The sequence below is a fragment of the Bubalus kerabau genome, chromosome 23 (assembly GCF_029407905.1).
Source record: "Bubalus kerabau isolate K-KA32 ecotype Philippines breed swamp buffalo chromosome 23, PCC_UOA_SB_1v2, whole genome shotgun sequence".
Lineage (NCBI taxonomy): Eukaryota > Metazoa > Chordata > Mammalia > Artiodactyla > Bovidae > Bubalus > Bubalus kerabau.
The window spans coordinates 27990288-28013534 of NC_073646.1; the positions used below are offsets into that span (position 1 = coordinate 27990288).

A 23247-nucleotide genomic window follows, 5' to 3' on the forward strand; every position below is an offset into this window, starting at 1 on the left:
TTGCCTGCCATTTTTATGGTAGTCTCCTTATCCTCTTGATCCTACCATTCTTAAGGAACTCTAGAAGGCTTAGTTCAGTTCAGTCGCTCAGTCGTGTCCGACTCTGCGACCCCATGAATCGCAGCACGCCAGGCCTCCCTGTCCATCACCAACTCCCGGAGTTCACTCAGGCTCACGTCCATCGAGTCAGTGATGCCATTCAGCCATCCCATCCTCTGTCGTCCCCTTCTCCTCCTGCCCCTAATCCCTCCCAGCATCAGAGTCTTTTCCAGTGAGTCAACTCTTCGCATGAGGTGGCCAAAGTACTGGAGTTTCAGCTTCAGCATCATTCCTTCCAAAGAACCCCATCGCACTTTGGAAGATGGACTACTAGTCAGGTGTCCGTCCTTCTTCCGCCATCTTGTTTGTAGTCAACGTTCCCACGCCTCTACGCTCTGCAACCAGGAGCCTTAGGGCAACCGGACTATAAATCCCGGCATCCGCCACTCCCGGCTTTTCACGTCCTCCGCCTACTTGTTTGTAGTTCCCACGGACCCCAGCATCCCTTTGATGCCAGAGCCCAGCGCCCGCAGGACTACTACTTCCATCGTGCCCTGCGCAAGTTAGTCCTGGAAAGAGGAGGTGGTGGGGGAAGGAGAGGGCAGGGGGCGGGGTTCCTTTCGGAGAAGGAGAGTGTAAAGAGGAGGAGGAGGAGGGGAGGAGGCGGGAGGGAAGGGGAGGGGAGGGGGAGCAGGGAGCGGAGGGGAGTGGTAAGGAGGAGAGGGGAGGGGGAAGAGAAGTGGAGGAGCTCAGGAGGGATGGGAGAGGCGGCCAGGGCCCAGGGCCGAAGCATCGCGGGGCCAGGGACCAGGGGGTCTGAGGCAGGCCGATTTTCCCCTCACCCTTTTCCTGTCCCCTTCCAACCTTTCCTTCCACCCTCCAGCTTGAGGAAGGGAATTTATTCAAATTTAATTTAAATCTCTATCCCCCGAGGGTCGCGCGCTGGGAGGAGGGTGAGAGGACGGGGGCGCGCGCAGGCTAGGTGCGGGGCCGGAGCGAGGCCCAGCAGCTCCCTTCACCCCTTCTGCTCGCCACGTAGCAGTAGCGCAGGGGCTGGTTCAGGGGAGGGGAGCAGGTTTCAGGAATCCCCGACCCTCCCCGGGAACCGGCGGTGGGCGGGTCTTGAGCCCCTGAAACAGTGCGGGGGTCCCAGGTCTACCCTGGGAATCGGGAAGGGGCCAGTTAAAGCGCCGGGGGCGCTGGGCAGAGGCGAGGCGGGGCGGGGTGAAGGGAGGTGAGCTGGGACTCGGACACCCGGACTGAGTGGGGCCCAGGCAAAAGCTGTGCAACCTGCGCCCGAGGAGCCCCCGTTGGCCTGGGGGACTGAGGGACTGAGCCCCCCAGAGCAGGACCTCCCCCTGGAAGGGCCGCGCCGCAGCCCGTGGGAGGGCCTCGCCCCCGGCGCCCCCCATCTCCACTCGCCGCCGTCCCGGCCTCTGCCGGAGGGAGGGGCCGAGCGCCTTCGGGGTGCCTTGGGCCCGCGTTCTGAGCGTTCCGCGCCCCGCGCCGCCCGGCCCCCCCGCCGCCGATGGCCGCCGACCCGCCGGGAGTTGCCGAGAAGGGAGAGATGGCTCCCGGGACACGTGTGAGGTGGGTTCATGCAGCTCCTCCTCAGCCCTGGACCTGGGCAACTCCCAGTCCCATTCATCCTCAGCCCGGCCTCTCTCTACATTACCCGCCCCCAGCCTCACCCTCTCTTTGCTCCAAACTCCTCATCTCCAGCCCTCTTTCCTGTTAGCCCTCAACCCTTCGGAACTGGCCTTCCTTCCTAGACCTTGCTTCCCCTTGCAGACCCCCATCCCCGCCTGCAGTTGCAGCCCTCCTAGGCCCCTCCCCTGGAGCGCTGGAGGGCTCCTTTTACCCCCATGGATGGTCTGGAAAGGGGGAAGGTGGGGTAAGACTCTGGATATGAAGAGAGCCTCCTGGCCTGCTGAATCTGTGTGGGATCTTGGAGGATCTGGTTTGCCTGGGAAGAGAAGCCAGACAATTAGGGATGGAAAGCAGCTTTGGAAGCTGGGAGGCGGGGAGCGGTGCACGTGAGCCCATCTTGAGTTTTATGGAGATGTCAGGCTGGATTCTAGATTCCCAGGGAATCTGAGAGATTGCCCAGGTTGACCTGAGAGACCCATAAGGAGGCTGTGTTGGAGCAGAGGGAGCTCCGTGGGGAACAGAGTTGAAATTTGGGGCCACGGAGGGCTTCTGAAGCAGCGTCTGAAAGAAGGTCTGTGAGCGCTGGGACGTTGGGCAGCCCGGTGGATCTTTAGGGGTTAGATTGGGTGAGCAGGTTCCCATGAAGGTGAGGAGGAAATTTAGGCTTTAGCGGAGAGGAGTTGGGTGTTAGTAGCTTCTGAGAGAAAAGGGAGAGGTCTGGACTTGGCAATCAGGAATCTGTGGGGATCTGGGAGGTGAATTTGGAGTGTTTCAGCTTGGGGAGAGCTGGGGATGGAGCACATTAGGAGAACAGGGGAAGAGTTGGGACCTGTCTGAGTTGTTCCACAGACAAGGAGCCCTGGTTTTCCCGGGAGCTTCTCTGTGGGGATGTCGGTAGAAAGGCCCTTGTCCCTCTCTGTGTCCCTTGGTCCTGCCTGGGTCAGGCACAGGAGTCTGGAAGAAGTGTTAGAGTAGGAGTGAGGTCAGGAAGCTAGTTCTCAGGGCTCCCGGAGGAGCCAGGTGAGCTGCTTCAGGAAGAGGGTGGCCTTGCCTAGAGGGAGGGGTGTTCCCCTGACCCCCTGCAGGAGGGGCACCTCCTTGTTCCTTGTCTCCCTGGGTAGGAAGGCAAGCTCTGGCTGCCTAGGAGTCGGGGGAAAGCTGCCAGGAGTCTCGCTGGCCAGGGTTCCGGTGGGCACCCCTGACCTTGCCACCCTCCACCCACAGCCCTCGGCGTTGCTGACGCCCCCAATGTCATCGAGAAGCAGGGGGCTGGGGCGCGCGGACCCCGAACCCGCTGTCACCGCTGCTGAGCCTCTCTGCGAACTGAGTGCGGGGACTGCCACTTCTGCCAAGACGTGAATTCCGGGGGGCCCGGGCGCATGAAGCAGTAGTGCCCCCTTCGGCAGTGCACTGCCTTGAATTCTGTCCCCGCTGCAGGGGGGCACCCTTCCCCAGCTGACGTCAGCACCTATCTGGGAGCTGGGGGTGACTCCATCGAGGGTCATGTAAAGTTGCGATAGATTCGCTCATGCGTTCACTGGCTGGTTCACATATCCCCCAGGCCCATTTCTGTCCTCAGCTTCAAGCTGGGGCCAATGTTAGGGTCCACAGAAGAATCCCTCCCTAACCCTACCTTCAGGCCTTTCCCAACTTTCAAAGGCCAAGACCCACAGAAAGCTCGGGCCCCCTTGAACTCCCTCCCCAGAGCCAGGAATGGGTCTTTGCCTTCTTTGGCCTCCTTTTCACCTGTGAGAGTGGTCTCGGATTTGAAGATAGTCTTACCCACTGTGTGACCTTGAGCAAATCACTGTGACCCTCAAGGTACCTTCTCCGTGAAATGTTTCCTTTGTTGAGTTGTAAAGGTCAAACAGCATGGATAAGAAGGTACCTGTTGCCAGGTGCAGCACACAGTAGGTATCCAAGAACCATGGGGTTGTGCCGGCCTTCCTCGTCCTTAGTGCTCCCCAGGGCTCCCAAGAGTGGGTCTTTCCCAGTAGCCTTGGGACCAGCTTGCAGTCCCCTCCCTGGCCATCTCCATCTCTCCCCATCTCTGTCAGCGTCTCTCTGTCCTCCTACTGTTTCCATCTCTCTGTTTCCTTTGGACGCTTCTCCGTCTCGTTTTCTCTCTGGGTCCTTCTTGTCTCCCTCTACGACCTCCCGTATATGTCATGTCCTTGCTTCCCCCGAGTTTCTCCACCGCTTGCGTCTGCCTCTCTGAGCATCTCTTTGTCTTCCCGTCTCCTGTTTCCTCTTGGCCCGCTGTAGCCTGTGCATATCTCCACCTCATCTCAAGGAAGGGCCACCTGTCACTCTGTTTGCCTCTGTCCTTCTCTCTGTCGTGTCCTGGCCAGGAACATGCCTGTTGGCCCTGTGGTGGAAGGGCTACTCCAGACAAATTTCAGCCACCTTCGCCCAGGGTCACTCCACCTGCTGCTCTCCCCGTCCCCCATCCCACCCCTTGTGGCCCTGCCCCCTCTCCCTGTGATGCCCTCCACCCCTTCCCCTCCCTCTGCCCTAATCCACACCTTCCCTTCTTCTCAAGTCAGGGTTATGGAGACAAAAAAAAAAAAAAAACCTCACCCCTTTGAAGAGTTTTATTTACGAGAATAAATTAGTTTTTTGTAAATAAAATGTTGAACAAGAACATTGAATTTACCAGTATATACAGTCGTTGAAAATAGGGAAACACATTTAAGGAGAAAAAGATCCTGGGGTATGGCCTGGTCCCCCCAGCCATCTGCAAAAGCCACACTATAAATAGGAGCTTCAGGAGAGCCCCAGGCCAGAGATGCCATCTGTCATCCCGAAGTGGATGTGTCCTGAGCAAGAAACAGATGTGACTCGGGTCCTTAGCTTTTCAAGACTCACACATCCATTGAATAGGAGTAAGCACTGTAAGATGGGAAGTTGGAGCAGTGGACACAGTCAGAGAGGTGGTCTAGAGCAGGAAGTGACCTCCAGAAAAAAGGGAGGCCTCGTTGCTCAGAAAGTCCGTATCTTCATAGAGGAAGTGAGGTCGATAGAGACAAGAAGGCAGTCCTTGGACCTCCCCTAAATGACAGGAAGGGGACCAACTGTACTCCCCCTGTAGAGTGGGAAGTGAAAGTGAAAAGCATTCGTCACTCAGTCACGTCCGACTCTTTGTGACCCCATGGACTGTAAGTGAAGCCTCTTCAAAGAGGTGTTATTTCTTTCCACCCAGAAAGTGAGCAACCAGTACCACTGGAATGGGAATTCATGAGATGCTGTCCCTGGAGTCCCACCCAGATCTGGAAGGGAGGCCACAGGACCTGGGCAGGGAGGCCCAGGCATAAGGACTAGAGGCCTGGTCCCCACAAATGTTCCCAGATACATGGTACAGAAGCCCTGCTAGACAACATGTGTCTCCTTTCTAGCCAAGAAGCAAGGCAGAAAAGAATCCCTGATGAGAAAAAAAAACAACAAGAAAGAATCAAATGTGAAAGAAAAAGGGTTGCAGCCTCTAAGAGGAAGTCCCACCTCCTCTATTGAGAGTATTTGGCCTTGAGCTCACCCAAAAAAGTCACAGCTCAGTCTGTCCAAAAGCTGTAGTCCTGGATTATTACATACCCTCGACACTTCTTGTGGAAGGCCGTGTCCCCTAATGGGACAGGACTGAGGTGGGTGTTTGCTGGGGGGGTGGTCAGGCCCAGGGCAGTCATGATGGCAGCCAAGTTGCCCACTAGGCCTTTGGCCTTGAGTCTTGCTTCCCAAAGCTGATCCTCCACAATGAAATTGTCATAGCTGAGGTCATGCTGGTCAACCATCGCAAGCCAGAAGTGCTGGCTGAAGGAAAAGAAGGCCTCCTGGGTGAGGCTCAGACGTACTTCATCTTCCAGGGCATGCCAGATCTCTAAGTGCATGTGGTTTGGAGGCAGAGTTCTGAGCGAGAGTTCAGAGATTCAGAAGTCGGGATCACTAAAGGGACTGCCTTGGTGCTGGAGCTGCACGAGAGACAGAGACAGATGAGAGTGAGGGAACCCAAACGCTGCCCTAGGGTGCCCCTGAATTCACATCTGCCTTCCATGAGACTGGTCTCTTCCTAGGGGGAGTCGCCATTCCCTGCCTCGGGGAGTTGATGAAATGTTCTAGCACAAGAGCCCCAGTTCTCTTAGGCTTCAACTCAGCCTCCTCCACATACAACTTGTGCAACTTTGAATCACAGCTTCAGTAATTCCCACATGGCGCTGTAACGGTGAAGATGATAAGATGTAACAGACATAAAGCACTTAGCACTTGGCATATGACTAGGGCGTTAATATCATTCGCTAATGACATCTTTGTATTAATATCATGAACACTATGATGATGTTACTTATTACCGTATTTGCAAGCTAAATATATTATTGACAATGTGGTTAAAGCCGTATTTCCTTTTTATTCATATTCTTCAGGGGTTAATATTTGTTCACTTGTAAATAATCATTAATATGCAATTATTAATATTAGATTAAATTATAATATTATTGAGTTAATGCCTTCTCCATTAAATTTCTCACCTCCACAAACCTAGACCCACAGAATTTTAGTGCACACTGATCAATTCTGGACATGATAGATCACCTAGTCCTACATCCCCATTTTACAAATGGGGAAACTCAGGGTCCTCAAAGCTACCCAGAGGATGGTGGCAGATATGAGACTAGAAAATATAGGCAGAGACTTCCCTTGTGGTTCAGTGGTTAAGAATCTGCCTGCCAAAGTAGGGGACGTGCTTTGATCCCTGCTCCAGAAAGATCCCCCATGCCGTGGGGCACCTAAGCCTGGGAACCACAACTCCTGAGCCCTCACTCCTAGAGCCCATGCTTCGTGACAGTAGAAGCCACCGCAATGAGAAGCCCAAGCACCGCAAAGCAGAGGCGCCCCTGCTCCCGAAATTACAGAAAGCCTGTGACAGCCACAAGGACCCAGCACAGCCCCAGAGAAAGAAACTAGGTTTTACAGAAGTAAACAAGAAACTAGGTTCGGTAACTTCACGTGGACCTAGAATATAGTACAGTGGAAGAGTCACAAATTCCAGGGCCTGCAGCGGCCAGGTGGATCCCGTCACCTGGAGAAGAAGCAGATGGGGTACGGCTGCGGCACAGTGACTGGAGGCCAACAGGACCCCTGTGCCTGTTTTTGACAGGTTTTCAGGTTCAAAATTTGAACAAGCATCACACGGCCTAAATAAAACATATGTGGGTAAGACCCAGCCAGCAGGCTGCTGCTTTGAACTTCCAGACAGTTTTGTGACCTCAGGTAAATTATTCACGTCTACAGCTCAGATTCCTGGCCTTTCCCTCATGGTCCAGTGGCTAAGACTCTGCCCTGCAATGTAGGGGGTGCGGGTTCAATCCCTGGTTGAAGAGGTAAGATCTCACATGCCTTCCAGCCAAAAAATCAAAGGATAAAACAGAAGCAGTATGGTAACAAGCTCAGTAAGGACTTTAAAAATGGCCCACATCAAAAATCAGAAAGAGGCCTTCCCTGGTGACTCGGTGGATAAGAATCCTCCTCCCAATGCAGGAGACACGGGTTCCTGATCCAGGAAGATGCCACATGTCCTAGATCAACTAAGCCGGTGCACCACAACTACTGAGCCTGTGCCAAGGAGTGGCAACTACTGAGCCCACATGCCCCAAGTACTGAAACCTTGTGAGCCCTAGAGCCTGTGCTCAGCAACAAGGGACGCCACCGCAATGAGAAGCCTGCACACCACAACCAGAGAGGAGCCTCCACCCGGGAAAACTAGAGCAGCGCTCAGTGCTGAGTCATTTCAGTCGTGTCTGACTCTCTGCGACCCCACGGACCATGGCCCGCCAGGCTCCTCTGTCCATGGGATTCTCCAGGCAAGAACACTGGAGTGGGTTGCCATTTCCTTCTCCAGTGATAAAGTGTGAAGTGAGTGAAGTCACTCAGTCCTGTCCGACTCTTAGTGACCCCATGGACTGTAGCCTAACAGGCTCCTCTGTCCATGGGATTTTCCAGGCAAGAGTACTGGAATAGGTTGCCATTTCCTTCTCCAAAACTAGAGGTGAGCCGAAACTAAATAACAAAGATCCAGCACAGCCAAAAATAAATACAATAATAAAAATATTAAAAAGTTTTTAAAAATCTAAAAAAGCCCCCTCAGTTCTCTTATGTGTAAAAATGGGTCATAATTCTGCCTCTTAGACCTATCTGAGGAGCCAGTAAGATAATGAGGCTGAATCTCCCAGCATGGCATAGGCTCAGAAAAGCAAGGACAGAGGTGGTCTTGGACAGACTCAAGAGCCTGTAAAACACTTCCCCTAGGGGCTTCTGACAGTCCTGAGAGGCCAGCCAAGGCACGACCACCATCCCATTTGGCAGATGAGGAATCTAAGACAGAGTGAAGGAATGACCTGGCCAAGATCACCCAGCCATGAGTGACATCATTCCTGTGGGCGTGTCTCTAGCTGGCAGAGCCCCTGTACCCCAGGACCCATGAAGGGACCTGTTCTGCCTCCCTTCCCCAGGACTGGGCCAGGAGGGTGACAGCCACCTCCCCTTACCCCCTGCTCATGCCCCGTCACTCACATAAGTCTGCAGCAGGGTGGAAGTGTGCCTCTGCATGTCGAGCGCCAGGTTATAGGCTTGATTGACAGACTCAGCTGTGGACATGGGGACTCCCAAACTGAGACGGGGCAGCAGCAGGGCCAGAAGGCAGAAGGGGGCTGGCAGGAAGAAATCAGAGGTCAGCACCAAGTCCCTGACTTCCCCTGCTGATTCACTCATTCATCATAACAGCCCCTCATATGGATACAGTTCTTGTGGCTTACAGTGGTCTTGTGTGTGCCACTCAGGGCAGAATCACCCTGCAGGCAGTTTATTTCTAGCCCAGAATATTCCCCTGGGACTTCTCCAATGGTCCAGTGACCAAAGACTCTGAGCTCCCAAGCAGGTGGCCCTGGGTTCAATCCCTGGTCAGGGAACTAATCCCACAGGCCACAACTGAGAATTTGCATGCCGCCACAACTAAGAACCAGCACAGCCAAAGAAGATAAATGTTTATTTTTTCTTTCTAAATGCAATTTTATATAAATAACTATTAAAAAGAAAGAAAAAATTCCCCTGACCTCCAGACCCAAGTATTCAACTTCCCACTTGACGTTTTCCCTTAGAGGTTAATGAGCATCTCAAATCAAAATATCCACTGCTCAGCTCTAGCTGCCCTGTTCCCCTCCTTCCCTGGTCCTCCCCATCTCAGAAAAGTGCATGTCCATTCTTCCAGGTGCTCACGTCAAAGTCACAGGGTCCTCTTGGATTCCTTATTCTCTCCTTCTTCCTATTCAACCCACACTAAATCCTGTGGCTCTGTCCTTAAAAGGTGGCCATGAGGTCTGTGGGTTTTTGTGTTTGATTCTGGTCATACTGTGAAGCTTGCAGGATCTCAGCTCCCTGACCAGGGATTGAACCTGGGCAGTGAAAACCCAGAATCCTAAGCACCAGACCACCAGGGAACTCCCTGTGTCTGTGTTTCTGCATCTGAGCACTTGTGACAAATTACCTAGACTCAGTGAAAGCTCACTGGGCTGTATACTTAGGACTTGTGCTCATCGCCCAGTTCCTATCTGATATTTTCAATACAAAATTTTAAAGCGTGGATTTCACTGCTGGGTCAGCGGTAAAGTGTCCACCTGCCAATGCAGGAGACACATGCTTGATCCCCGGTCTGGGAAGATCCCACACACCATGGAGCAACCGTTAAGCCCTTCACAACTACTGAGCCTGTGCCCTAGAGTTCGGGAGCGACAAGTACTGAAGCCTGTGTGCCTAGAGTCTGCAACAGGAGAAACCACTGCAATGAGATGTCCACGCACCTCAGCTCGAGAGTATCCCCACTCACTGCAACTAGAGAAATCTTGAGCACAGCAACGAAGACCCAGCACAGCCATAAAGTAAAAGATGTATCTAGAAGCTATGTCTCTCCACTGCTGTCTCTGCCTCCACCCTTGTCTCCCTGTGCCACTTGGAAGCTCTTTAAGTCCAGCTAGATTCCTCCTTTGTCCAAACTTTCCCATGGCTCCCACCTAACACAGTGACTATGAAAGTCCTCACTGTGGGCTACGAGGCCTGGCCCCTCTTTTCCGCAGCATCCCCTACTCAGACTTTGCCCTTCCTGAGCCTTGCCAGCACCATCTTCCAAATCCACCCAGGGCTTCTGCTTCTGATTCTTCAGGGCTCAACTCAAAAGCCCCTCTGGGGACGTCCCTGGGGGCCCAAGGGCTGACTCCGCACTGCCAATGCAGGGCGCTCAGGTTCAATCCCTGGTCAGGCAACTGGGTCCCACCTGCCCTGACTAAGGCCTGGTGTAGCCAAATTAAAAAAGAAAACAAAAAAAGTAAGCCCACCAGCAGTGATGGAGATGCGAGGCAGACCAGGATGGCTTCCTTAGCTTCCCTATCTACATTCCTGAACTCCCAGAAGTTCAGAACTTAAGGGAAGGCCTGAGGTGAAGCCCTGTTCATTCATTCATTCAACAAACTTGGATCACTGTATTCAAATTCTGTCACATCTGTATGGGTGCTCAGTCGTGTCCGACTCTTTGTGACCCCATGGACTATAGCCCGCCAGGCCCCTCTGTCCATCGAAGTTTCCAGGCAAGAATATTGGAATGGGTTGCCATTTCCTTCTCTAGGGATTCTTCCAACCCAGGGATCGAACCCGTGTCTCATGTCTTCTACATTGGCAGGCAGATTCTTTACCACTAGTGCTACCTGGAAAGTCACAGTGGCATGATAATTATGATCACATGGACTGTCTGTCTGCAGAAAAAAATCTCATTTTTTGTCTGTTACTCCACTGCCTTGTCCCCAGTGCTTGGGTTTCCCTGAGAGGTCAGTGGTAAAGAATCTGCCTGCTAATGCGGGAAACCTGGGTCTGATCCCTGAGTAGGGAATTTCACCTGGAGAAAGAAATGGCAACCCACTCCAGTATTCTTGTCTGGGAATACCACGGACAGAGGGCCCTGGAAGGCTACAGTCCATGGGGTCCCAAAAGAGTTGGAGACGACTTAGCAACTAAACAGCAACAATAACCCCAATACTTAACCTCTGTGAGTGTGTGCATAGTCACTTCAGTTGTGTCCAACTCTTGGCTACCCCGTAGCCTGTAGCCCAGCAGGAGCCTCTGTTCATGAGATTCTCCAGGCAAGAATACTGGAGTGGCTTGCCATGCCCTCCTCCAGGGGATCTTTCCAATTCACAGATCAAACCCAGGTCTTAAGTTTCCCGCTTTGCAGGCAGGTTCTTTATCACTAGAGCCGCATGGGAAGCCCACTTAGAGTACTGCTGCTGCTGCTGCTAAGTCGAGTCAGTCCTGTCCGACTCTGTGCGACCCCAGAACCGCAGCCCAACAGGCTCCTCTGTCCCTGGGATTCTCCTACCTAACACCTAATAGGCAGTCCAGAAGTATGTCTTGAATGATGAATGAAGTCTTCTGTGTGCAAAGTTTTTGAGGTTCCCAGCAGATGCAAGAGCAGCCAGGTACCTGAGTCAGATGGGTCAGAGGGCACTTGCAGTACCCCCTCCCTCCTGGCCTCAGGACCCTGGCGCCCTGTCTCCCTCACTCACCCAACAGATGATAACCCGTGGTCTCTCCTGGATCTTTCCTCTCTGCAGTCTCTCAGTGGTTCTGCGACACCTGTCCTCTTGTCCCTCAGGTGGCTTTATACTTGGGCCTGAGCCAAGTATATACTCGGGCCACCCATGAGTGAGGGAAATTCATAGCTTGGGGGTTGTGGGGGCAGATGCAGAGGCGCCTGAGGCAGGGGACAACTAGGGAAGAGGGCATTGAGGTGACACCCTAGTCCCCTACAGCCCCCCAAATCTGACTTTAATCTGGTTCCTGGGAGAAAGGGAGCCAGTCAGGAAGGGGATTATCCAGGGGTGGGGGAGACAAGGAGGCCGCCCTGCTCCCTGGCAATCTGCACATCCTGGGATCCAGTTTCCTGCGAGGAGGCGGCCCCCTGCTCTGCCCCATCGGGACCCAGGCATTGGGCCCTGGCTCTGGAAGAGTTTGGAAAAGGGAAAGGGGGGTGGTGTGTAAGCAACATCACCCACACCCTTAGACCCGGGAGCTTGTGACACCATGCTGGGCCTGTGGGGCTCCTTGTGTGAAGGCCTTTATGTCCTTCATTTCTTTTTTTTTTTTTTAAGAGTTTTTAATATTTTATTGTTAATATAAATTTATTTATTTTGTCTATTCTGGATCTTTGTGGCTGCATGTGCTTTTTCTCTAGTTGCAGCGAGTGGGGCTACTCTTTGTTGCAGGGCACAGGCCTCTCATTTTGGCGGCTTCTCTTGTTCCTCAGAGCACGGGCTCTAGAGTGAGGGCTCAGTAGTTATGGCACACAGATTAGTTGTTCTGAGGCGAGTGGGATCTTCCCGGATGAAGAAGTGAACCCATGTCTCCCACGTTGGCAGGTGGATTCTTTACCACTGAGCCACCAGGGAAGCACCCACCCACCATCCATTTCTTTGATATTGCAGGTAGTAGCCTTCGTTCAGCCTCCATGATCTTCCCGGACTTGATATGGGCAGCTGTTAATTAAGGACGGGAGGGATTGCAAAACCAGGGAGAAATAAAATCAAGAGCAGCCTTGATGCAAGGTGCTCATTCCTGAACATGAGATACATACAAGAACATCTTTGAAGCATTTGTCAGGTACGGAAACCCCCTCCAGGTGGGAGAAGTTTTTGTATGCTGCCCTCAAACATATAGACCCCTGAACAGTTGGACCTGGAGGTTGAATATGTTAATTTCTACCTGACACCACCAAACATCAAGAAAATGTTCACGAGCCAATCCCATCCTCTTTTACTAGAAAACGTCTCAGTATCTTCCCCAGGGGGACATGGTTTTGAGAGTATAAGCCTGCTGTACCTCCCTTTGCCTGGCAAAGCAATAAAGCTCTTTTTCGACTTCAGCCCCATCTTTGTCCCTGAGGTTTGATCCAGCACCATGGCCAGAGAAGCTGAGCTTTTTGCATCACCATGTACATGTCTTGGACTTCCCTGGTGGCTCAGACGGTAAAGAATCTGCCTGCAATGTAGGAGACTCAGGTTCGATCCCTGGGTGGGGAAGATCCCCTGGAGAAGAGAATGGCTACCCACTCCAGTATTCTTGCCTGGAAATTCCAAGGACAGAGGAGCCTGATGGCTTACATACAGTCCATGGGATCTCAGAGTCAGACATGACCGAGGGACTGACACTATACTGTACTATATGCACAGGTTGGCACGTGGACCCACACCAGATGTGTGTATTCACTTTCATACATTTTTACAGTCAAGGAAGTATTGACTCTAGCCATGTGCTTGTCCCTGCTCCAGATAGAGTGGGATAGAGCAGGGAAGATGTCAGACACAAATCCCTGCCCTTGTGGAGCTGACACCCTAGTGGACATGCCCACTACTGTGTTACACCACACACCCTGCCAGGGAGTGTCAAACACAGGAGTGCACATGCATCTGCGCTTATGAACACACAGTCATATCCAGAGCCCCCACCATAAGGCAGGAGCTCCATCTGTTCGTTCATTCACCCATGTACACCTTTAGTCAGCAGCTGTCGGAGGAGCCCCTCTTCTGAGTTGGCACTGGGGTGAATAATAAGGGCCACAGAGTCCAGTGGTCCCCCAACAACCAACATGTGAGCTCATAAAAAGAAAAAAATTTTCCTAAAGCTACAAGGGGCTGAGAGGAAGCCAAAACAGGTGGATGTGATTAACTGAGGGTAGAGGAGATTTAGATAAAAAAACTGAGGTCCAAAGAGGGGCAGCTACTTACCTGGAGTCACATAGCAAGGCCACGACAGATCGTAGGCTCCTACCCCACCAGTTTGGGACTGACTCTAGGGTGTCCCCAATCTGAATTGTGAGCTGAAGGAGGGAAGAGGTTGAGGGAAGAGATCAGTTCTGAGGTGAGGGATCCTAAATTGGGTCTCTGAGCCTGGGCCCTGTCAAGGCTGCCAGGGAGGGCCTGTGATGGGCAGGCTGTGATGTCAGAGGATTAGACTAGGCCCATTGAGTGGGTGCACTGAGGCAGGGGCCAGGCCAGGTAGTGGAGGAGGAGGAGGAAGTAGAGGAGGGCAAGAGGGGAGGAGGGAGCCAGACTCGCGATCTTGTGCTGTTCACAGGTGGGCAGCATACTTTGGGCCGAGCCTCACCCCAGAGGGCAGGCTCACCCTGACCCAACCCCACCATCTCCTCCTCCTCTTGGGACTTCATTTCTCTCTAGACCCTTCAGGGGCCCTTCACAACTGAAGCAATCCACCCCTATCCCAGGCCCAGTTCCGTTTTTCTAAGGCATTCATCTTGGCAGATGTCAGAAGCTCTACCGCCTCATCCTGCCCCGCCTTGTAGCCCACATATCTCCATCTCTGTTTCAGTCTCACCGGAAGCTGATGCCTGGGAAATCCTAGCAATTTCAGAGTCCGCAGTCCCTGAGTGGGGAAGATCCCCTTCAGGAGAGCATGGCAACCCGTCCCAGTATTCTTGCCTGGAGAACTCCATGGACAGTGGAGCCAGGAGGGCTACAGTCCATGGGATCACAAAGAGTCTGACACGACTGAGTGACTAGCACTCACTTTTCTTTCCCACTTGGGTAAAAATCCTCCCTTTGTCCATCTCGAGCTTAGGCAAGTTACTTAAACCTCTCTGAGCCTGAGTTTGTTTCCTTATCTGAAGACCAGAAAAATTGTCTTGGTGTCTTAGGGTCTCACTGACTTCACCCACCAAGTGCCTCGACCTCTGCTATGAGACCCCCTCCGGAGCCCCTCAAGAGTTGCTGCAGTGGTTCTTAACGCCTCCAGTTCAGGTCAGTCACTCAGTTGTGTCTGACTCTTTGTGACCCTATGGACTGCAGCACCCCAGGCTTCCCTGTCTATCACCAGATCACAGAGCTTGCTCAAATTCATGTCCATTGAGTTGGTGATGCCATGCAACCATCTCATCCTCTATCGTCCCCTTCTCCTCCTGCCTTCAATCTTTCTCAGCATCACGGTTTTTTCCAAAGAGTCAGTTCTTACCATCAGGTGGCCAAAGTAATGGAGTTTCAGCTTCAGCATCAGTCCTTCCAATGAATATGCAGGACTCATATCCTTTAGGTTTGACTGGTTTGAGCTCCTTGCCTTCACCATAATGCCTCCAACCAATAGCAAAAGCCTCAGTGTCCCGCTGTCTCAGGCTTGGAGCCCAATCCCAACCAGCCACACTAATGCTAATACCAAGCAGGGCCCTGTGGGATCCAGGGCACAGAGGCTTTTTTGTCCACCTTTCCTTGTAGGCAGGCCTGCAGCCTCCACGACCTTCTCTGAGTTCCAATGTGCAGAGTAAGAAGTGAAAGTCGCTCAGTCGTGTCCGACTCTTTTGACCCCATGAAGTATACACAGTCCATGGAATTCTCCAGGCCAGAATACTGGAGTGGGTAGCCTTTCCCTTCTCCAGGGAATCTTCACAACCCAGGGATCCAAACCAGATCTCCCACATTGCATGAGTATTCTTTACCAGCTGAGCCACCAGGGAAGCCCAAGAATACTGGAGTGGATATCCTATCCTTTCTCCAGGGCATCTTCCCAACCCGGGAATTGAAACAGGGTCTCCTGCATTGCAGGCGGATTCTTTACCAACTGAGCTATGAGGGAAGCCCAAAGGGCAGAACAGTTGTTAATCAAAGCAGAAGCAGCAGGTGAGGCAGAGGCTTATTAAGATGGGAGACAGACCTTCTAGGACCCTGCACACACCCTGATCTTGTCTCCATCCTGTGGAAACTGCAGGAGAACAAATACAAGTCTGTTACTGCCTTGATCCTTATCACAGTCTCCTGCCTGACTGTGTACCCTTTCCCTACTCACCAGCGAGGGGGTGGAGCACAGTTCTGGAGTCACTAACCTACTGTGCCTGGCACAGCTATAAAGCCACGCTTTCTTTCTCCTCCATCACTCTGTCTCCATATTTCTGTTTGGCATTGGTGCACAGAGAGCTGAAATTTTGAAAACAGTGCTCCCAAGAGATCTGTTCTGTCTGTCCACCAGGATGCTCAATCGTGACCCTACATCATCCAGCAGGTTCCATCATGAGGCCCATTCAGAACAAATAAACAGGAATTCAAGCCAGAGCCTCTGACTCCAATGTTAAGCCCTTTTTGAGCAAATCTTCACTCCTACCTCTCCAGGCAAAGAGAAATGCCAGTGCAAAGCATCCTTCCTGGTGGTGCACGCATGGCTCAGCCAAGATGGATGCCAGTAAGAAGGATTCTGGGAGGTGGTAGAATACATGGTATCTCTTTCTGACCTTTCCTGAACTCTTCCAGGTGGTGGTGGCTTGTTAGTTCCATTTTCCTTTCTAGGACTTCCTATTGTAAAATAACTCACGCAAATGGTGACTATGGTGTCTGGCTAGGGTAGGCGATTTCAGTCAGTGTGCTTCCCCTAACAATATGGATGGGCAGAGGGTAACAGACTATGTTCAGAACAGGAAGTAGGACCAGGGCTGTGTAATGGGGGACAGCAGGAATATGCTTAGCATTCAGGTGATCCCCAGTCACTTGATCCAGAATTTCCATCATGGACTCCATCAAACTCAAAAGCTTCTGCACAGCAGAAGGACCAATTAACAAAATGAAAAGACAGCCTATGGAAAGGAAGGAAAAAGTTTGAAAATCATATATCAACTGGGATTAATATATAAAAATGTAAAGAACTTAGTATAGCAAGAAAAAAATAAAATAAAGAGGAGGGGACTTCCCTGGTGGTGCAGTGGAGAAGAATCTGCCTGTCAGTGCAGGGGACTTGGGTTCATCCCTAGTCTAGGAAGATTTCACATGCTGAGGAGCAACTATGCTCTCACAGCCATAAATAAATATTCACCATTTAAAAAATACAATAAGAATCATCTCATACAGGTGAGAAAATGGAGTTTCGAAGAGGTGAGGTTACACAATGCCCCAAAACTAGAGATGAAAGCTCAATTTGAGCTTAAAGCTCAATTTGTACACCAGTGCCGAATAAAATCTCAGAGACAGAGTTTTGGGTAAAGTAGAAAAGTGCTTTATTGTTTTGCCAGGCAAAGTGGGTTCATGCCCTTAAAAACATCTGTCCCCCGTTTGGGGAAGATAGTTATAAGTTTTATAGCAATTGTTCAGAGAGGGCATGATCAACTCATAACATTCTTCTTATTTTTTATTTTATTTTTTATGACATTGTATTAGCCATACATAAATAGAGTGAACATTCTTCTGATGGGTTGGTGGTGAGGTAAGTAGGGGTCCATGGTCTCAAACTTCAGGTCCAACTGGTCAGGTGTCTACATGCTTGTGGGCAGCATACCATTATTAACCATCAAATTCTTCCATCCAGAGGGGGTTTTGGTATCTGCAAAATAGCTCAAAGATATTGTGTGCATCCCTTGATGGGGAATCAGGCTCTTACTCCAAGGCTACTCTTACTTTTCTTGGCTTCTCCCTGGTTTTGCATCCCTGCCCTTCCCTAATGAACAACTGCTTGAATCTGCCCATTAGAACTCAGGGAAGACCATGGAGCCTGAATGAACGTTGTTTCCTATCATCAAAGAAATGCAGGAGGAGACTTCCCTTGTGGTCCAGTGGCTGGGACCACATGGTCACAAGCAGGGGGCCCGGGTTAGATCCCTTGTCAGGGAATAGATTCCACGTGCTTCATCCCAGTGCAGCCAAATACATAAATATTTTAAACAAAAAAAAAAGGGAGGACACAAAGACCTTGTGTCCAGGAGCCCCACAGGACCCTGCACTGAGGTAAGGCCACATCTCCACACTGAGTCTTATTCTAGATTTCAGTGGAAAAAAGAATCCCCTGGGTTACTCTTACAAATATAGATTCTTGATTCCCACTCAGACATTCCATAGGTTCTAAGGAGCCCCTAGTGGTAATGAACCAACCTCCCAATGCAGGAGACTTAAGAGATGTGGATTTGATCCCTGGGTCAGGAAGATCCCCTGCAGGAAGGCACAGCAACCCACTCCAGTATTCTTGCCTGGAGAATCCCATGGACAGAGGAGTCCAGTAGGTTGCAGTCCACAGGGTCAAAAAGAGTTGGACACGATTGAAGCGACTTACCAAACATGCCCCAACCACTAATGCTGAAGAAGCTGAAGTTGACTGTTCTAAAACACCCCCAGGATTTTCTAGGACTGACACCAAGAAAGAAAGAAAAAAACAAAACCAGATGTAAAGATGTCCTTTCCATCATGGGGTATTGGAATGCAAAATAGGAAGTCAAAAGATATCTGGAGTAACAGGCAAGTTTGGCTTTGGAGTACAAAATGAAGCAGGGCAACAGCTAACAGACTTTTGTCAAGAGAACACACTGGTCATAGCAAGCACTCTCTTCCAACAACACAAGAGACAACTCTACACATGGACATCACCAGATGGTCAACACTGAAATCAGAACGAGTGTAATCTTCTCAGCCAAAAATGGAGAAGCTCTCTATACAGTCAGTAAAAACAAGTCCTGGAGCTGACTGTGGCTTAGATGATTGGCTCCTTGTTGCAAACTTCAGGCTTAAATTAAAGAAAGTAGGGGAAATCATTAGGAAATTCAAGTGTGACCTAAATCAAATCCCTTATGATTATACAGTGAAAGTGAAAGTTGCTCAACGTGTTCGACTCTTTGAGACCCCATAGACTATACAGTCCACGGAATAATACTGGAATAGGTAGCCTTTCCCTTCTCCAGGGTATCTTCTCATCCCAGGGGTCGAACCCAGGTTTCCAGCATTGCAGGTGGATTCTTTACCAGCTGAGCCACAAGGGAACCCAAGAATACTGGAGTGGGTAGCCTATCCCTTCTCCAGTGGATCTTCCCGACCCAGGAATCGAACCGGGGTCTCCTGTATTGCAGTCAGATTCTTCACTAACTGAGCTCTCAGTGATTATACAGTGGAGGTGATGAATAGATTCAAGGAATTAGATCCGGTAGACAGACTGCCTGAAGAACTATGGACAGAGGTTTGTAACATTGTACAAGAGGCAGTGACCAAAACCATCCCAAAGAAAAAGAAATGCAAGAAGGCAAAATGCTTCTCTGAGGAGGCTTTACAAATAGCTGAGGAAAGAAAAGAGGTGAAAAGCAAGGGAGAAGAGAAGGAAAGATATACCCAACTGAGTGCAGAGTTCCAGAGAACAGTAAGGAGAGATAAGAAGGCCTTCTCAAATGAACAATGCAAAGAAATCAGAAAACAATAGAATGCGAAAGACTATAGAGATCTCTTCAAGAAAACTGGAGAGATCAAGGGAACATTTCATGCAAAGATGGGCACGAGAAAGGACAGAAACAGTAAGGACCTAACAGAAGCAGAAGAGATTAAGACCAGGTGGCTAGAATATACAGGCGAACTACAAAAAAGGTCTTAATGACCCGGGTAACCAGGATGGTGTGGTCACTAACCTAGAGCCAGACATCCTGGAGCCTGAAGTCAAGTGGGCCTTAGGAAGCATGCCTATGAACAAAGCTAGCAGAGGTGACAGAATTCTAGCTGGAGCTATTTAACATCCTAAAAGATGATGCTGTTAAAATGCTGCACTCAATACATCAGAAAATTTGGAAAACTCAGCAGTGGCCTCAGGACTGGAAAGGGTCAGTTTTCATTCCCATCCCAAAGAAGGGCAGTGCCAAAGAATTTTCAGATTACACCACAATTGCGCTCATTTCATGTGCTAGCAAAGTTATGCTCAAAATCCTTCAAGCTAGGCTTCAGCGGTATATGAACTGAGAACTTCCAGATGTATAAGCTGGGTTTAGAAAAGGCAGAGGAACCAGAGATCAAATTGCCAACATTAGCTGGATCATAGAGAAAGCAAGGGAATTCCAGAAAAACATCTACTTTGGCTTCATTGATTACTGGAATGCCTTTGACTGTGTGGATCACCGCAAACCATGGAAAATTCTTAGAGATGGGAATACCAGACCAACTTACCTGTTTCCTGAGCAACCTGTATGAGGCTGTTCCTTATTGATAAGGAACAACCGACTGGTTCAAAATTGGGAAAGGACCACAACAAGGCTATATACTGTTACTCTGTTTATGTAACTTTATGCAAAATACATCATGCAAAATGCAGGCTGGATGACCTACAAACTGGAATCAATATTGCCAGGAGAACTATCACAAACTTCAGAGAAGCAGATAATACCACCCTACTGGCAGAAAAAGGAAGAGGAACTAAAGAGACTCTTCAGAGAAGGCAATGGCACCCCACTCCAGTACTCTTGCCTGGAAAATCGCATGGACGGAGGAGCCTGGAAGGTCGCATGGGGTCACTGAGGGTCAGGCACGACTGAAGTGACTTACCAGCAGCAGCAGCAAAGAGCCTCTTGATGAGGGTGAAAGGGGAAAAAAAAAGCTGGCTTAAAACTCAACATTCAAAACACTAAGATCACAGCATCTAGTCTCATCACTTGTAGAAAGGGAAAAAGTGGGAACAGTGACAAATTTTATCTTCTTGGGCTCCAAAATCACTGGGGATGGTGGTGACTGCAGCCATGAAATTAAAAGATGCTTGTTCCTTGGAAGGAAAACTATGACAAACCTAGACAGCATATTAAAAAGCAAAGATATCGCTTTGCTGACTAAATTCCCTATAGTCAAAACTATGGTTTTTCCAGTAGTCCTGTATACATGTAAGAGCTGGACTGACCCTTGCTTAACCAATCAAGTGGAATTCAGATCATCCTAATGGAAGAGAGAGCTTTAGGCAGCTGAGATCTAAGCCCTCAGGGCTTCCTAATTTCCTTGTATGACCAGTTAAGAGTTTAGGGGGCTGCCCTGGGCTTCCCAGATGGCGCTAGTGGTAAAGAACCCGCCTGCCAATGCAGGAGATATAAGAGATGTGGATTCCATCCTTGGGTGGGGAAGATCCCCTGGAGGAGGGCATGGCAACCCACTCCAGTATTCTTGCCTGGAAAATCCTATAGACAGAGGAGCCTGGTGGGCTACAGTCCATAGGGTCGCAAAGGGTCTGACACGACTGAAGTAACTTAGCACCCAGGCACTCTGGGCCTGGGGTGGGGTGAAGGTAAGCACATTCCAGGAAGGGAATGAAGGCAGGAGGCCTAGTAGCAGCTGCTGGAAGAATTACATGAGGATTCAGAGTTTTCCATGGAGCTCTGAAAGAATATTTAGAACAATTTGGAAGAATACAGGTAATTGGAATACAGTATTGTGCAGGAGGCCATGGTCTTACAGAGCCTAGATTTTTGGAAGACTAAATCTCAAATGCTCATGTCTAAATGGACAAAAGCCTGAGGCTCCCAGCTCACTCTGGATTAGGTCAGGAATTTTGCATCATAGCTGCCTAGCATGGGGCTTCCCTGGTGGCTCAGACAGTCAAGACCTGGTCTGGGATTCGGGAGACCTGGGTTCGATCCCTAGGTTGGGAAGATCCCCCAGAGGAGGAAACAGCAACCCACTCCAGTATTCTTGAGTGGAGAATCTCCACCGGCAGAGGAGCCTGGCGGGCTACAGTCCATGGGGTCTCAAAGACTTGGACATGACTGAGCAACTTAACACAGCACAGCACAGCTGCCTAGCATAGGGTTGGACACACAAGATGTGCTTAATATCCATTTATGTGATGTAGTGGTGTGGTCCTCAACCAAATTTTACAGAAGATTTTTAAGATCATTTCTTGATAACTGTGTGGAGTTTCTTTGCAAAGGTAGTCCAGTCATTTGTCTGGTTCAATATTCAAAAGGGTCAAAATGGGAACTTCCTTGGTGGTCAAGTGGTTAAGAAGCTGTCTGCCGATGCAGGGGAAATGGGTTCAATCCCTGCCCCAGGAAGATCCCACATGGTAAAGGGCTACTGAGCCTGAGTGACCCAACTGCTGAAGCCCATGAGCCCTAGAGTCTGTGCTCCACAACTTTTGCAATATTCAAAGCCCCTGCTGCAGGAACACACTTAGAGCATCCATCCCAGCTCCCAATCAGAAGGGGCATGCGTGTGTGCTGAGTTGCTTCAGTCCATGCTAAGTTGTTACAGTAGAGGCAGACTCGTTGTGACCCTATGGACTGCAGGCCACCAGGATCCTCTGTCCATGGGATTCTCCAGGCAAAAATACTGGAGTGGATTGCCCTGCCCTCCTCCAGGGAATTTTCCCCACCCAGAGATGGACCATGAGCGCCCTCCTTCTCCTGCATTGGCAGGTGGGTTCTTTACCACTAGTGCCATCTGGGAAGCCCCATTAGAAGGGCACAACTCTAAAAAGAAATGTGATCGTATCTATGTGATAAATTTGGAGAGGTCTGAGGAAACCTGTATACTGGCAACACCCACTGACAGTAGCAACTCAGCTAGTGTTGCCATCAGACCCTCCAGGGACACTGGACAATGAGCTCTACTGAAGGGTTCTGTGACCATTAGAAGCCACACCCACGGTTGCATGTGTTACCTCCAGAACTTTCATTAACCAGACCCTGGCAACTCCTGTGGAGCCTTGTTTTCTGTGATTACTAATTGCAGGGGTGACTGTCAACCTCTTACAGAGGCATTTTCTGTTCACTTGACCACCATATTTCAGTGTAAATTAATCTCCTCTCTGCTTTTTTTTTTTTAATTTATTTATTTGGCTCTTTGGGTCTTAGTTGTGACATGCAGTCTCTTTCATTGCAATGCACGGGCTTCTCTCTAGCTAAAGCTCATGGGCTCAGTAGTTGGAATGCAAATTAGTTGCTCTGTGGCATGTGGGATCTTAGTTCCCCAATCCAACCACTTCACCTGCATTGGAAGGCTGATTCTTAACCAATGGACCACGAGACCTCCTCTCTGCTTTCTGTGTAGTGTCCCATGTGACCAACAAAAGAGCTGCCTCAGTGCATGTCTTATAGTGGGCTCTTGCCCAGATAATCCTCTATGTGACGGCTGTCCCTTCACTAGGAGCCACAGAAAGCTGTGTTTGTCATTAGGGCTGTTTACAGGCATTGCCAAGGAGTGCTAGTGGTCAAGAATCCGACTACCAATATAGGGGATGTAAGAGATGTGGATTTGAACCCTGGGTAGGGAAGATCCCCTGGAGGAGGACATGGCAACCCATTATCCATTCTTGCCTGGAGAATCCCATGGACAGAGGAGCCTGGCAGGCTACAGGCCAGAGAGTTGCAGAGTCGGACATGACTGAAGTGACTTAGCACGCACTCACAGGCATTCTAGTTCTTTTCCTTCCAGGCAGAAAGTAGGAAGAGTTCCTGTCTCTGCGGTTTGAAATTATGGAAGGCTATTGGAGAAGGAAATGGCAACCCACTCTAGTGTTCTTGCCTGGAGAATCCCAGGGATGGGGGAGCCTGGTGGGCTGCCGTCTATGGGGTAGCACAGGGTCGGACACGACTGAAGCGACTTAGCAGCAGCCTGGAATAGTCAATACAATGTGAGCACAACTGTGCTGTGTCACTTCTGGGCAGAAGCTATAGAAGCCAGGCCATGTTTCACCAAGTCCTTCTCCCTCTATTCATCAGTGATTGGATGGTGATTATGGATGCTCATATCCAGATGGAGACTCTTG

At 50.3% G+C, this 23247-nt stretch overlaps 2 long non-coding RNA genes across 2 annotated transcripts; one reads left to right on the forward strand and one right to left on the reverse strand.

The window, feature by feature from the left end:
• The first annotated feature begins 177 nt into the window (after positions 1 to 177).
• On the forward strand, positions 178 to 4138 carry LOC129638119 (uncharacterized). The gene is made up of 2 exons (XR_008707705.1): positions 178 to 601; positions 2914 to 4138. It is a non-coding gene; the product is annotated as an uncharacterized LOC129638119 (long non-coding RNA).
• Positions 4139 to 4799: 661 nt separating this feature from the next.
• On the reverse strand, positions 4800 to 11243 carry LOC129638121 (uncharacterized). Its single transcript, XR_008707708.1, has 3 exons — positions 11096 to 11243; positions 8248 to 8384; positions 4800 to 5651 (listed from the first exon to the last, which is right to left on the reverse strand). It is a non-coding gene; the product is annotated as an uncharacterized LOC129638121 (long non-coding RNA).
• Positions 11244 to 23247: the final 12004 nt, after the last annotated feature.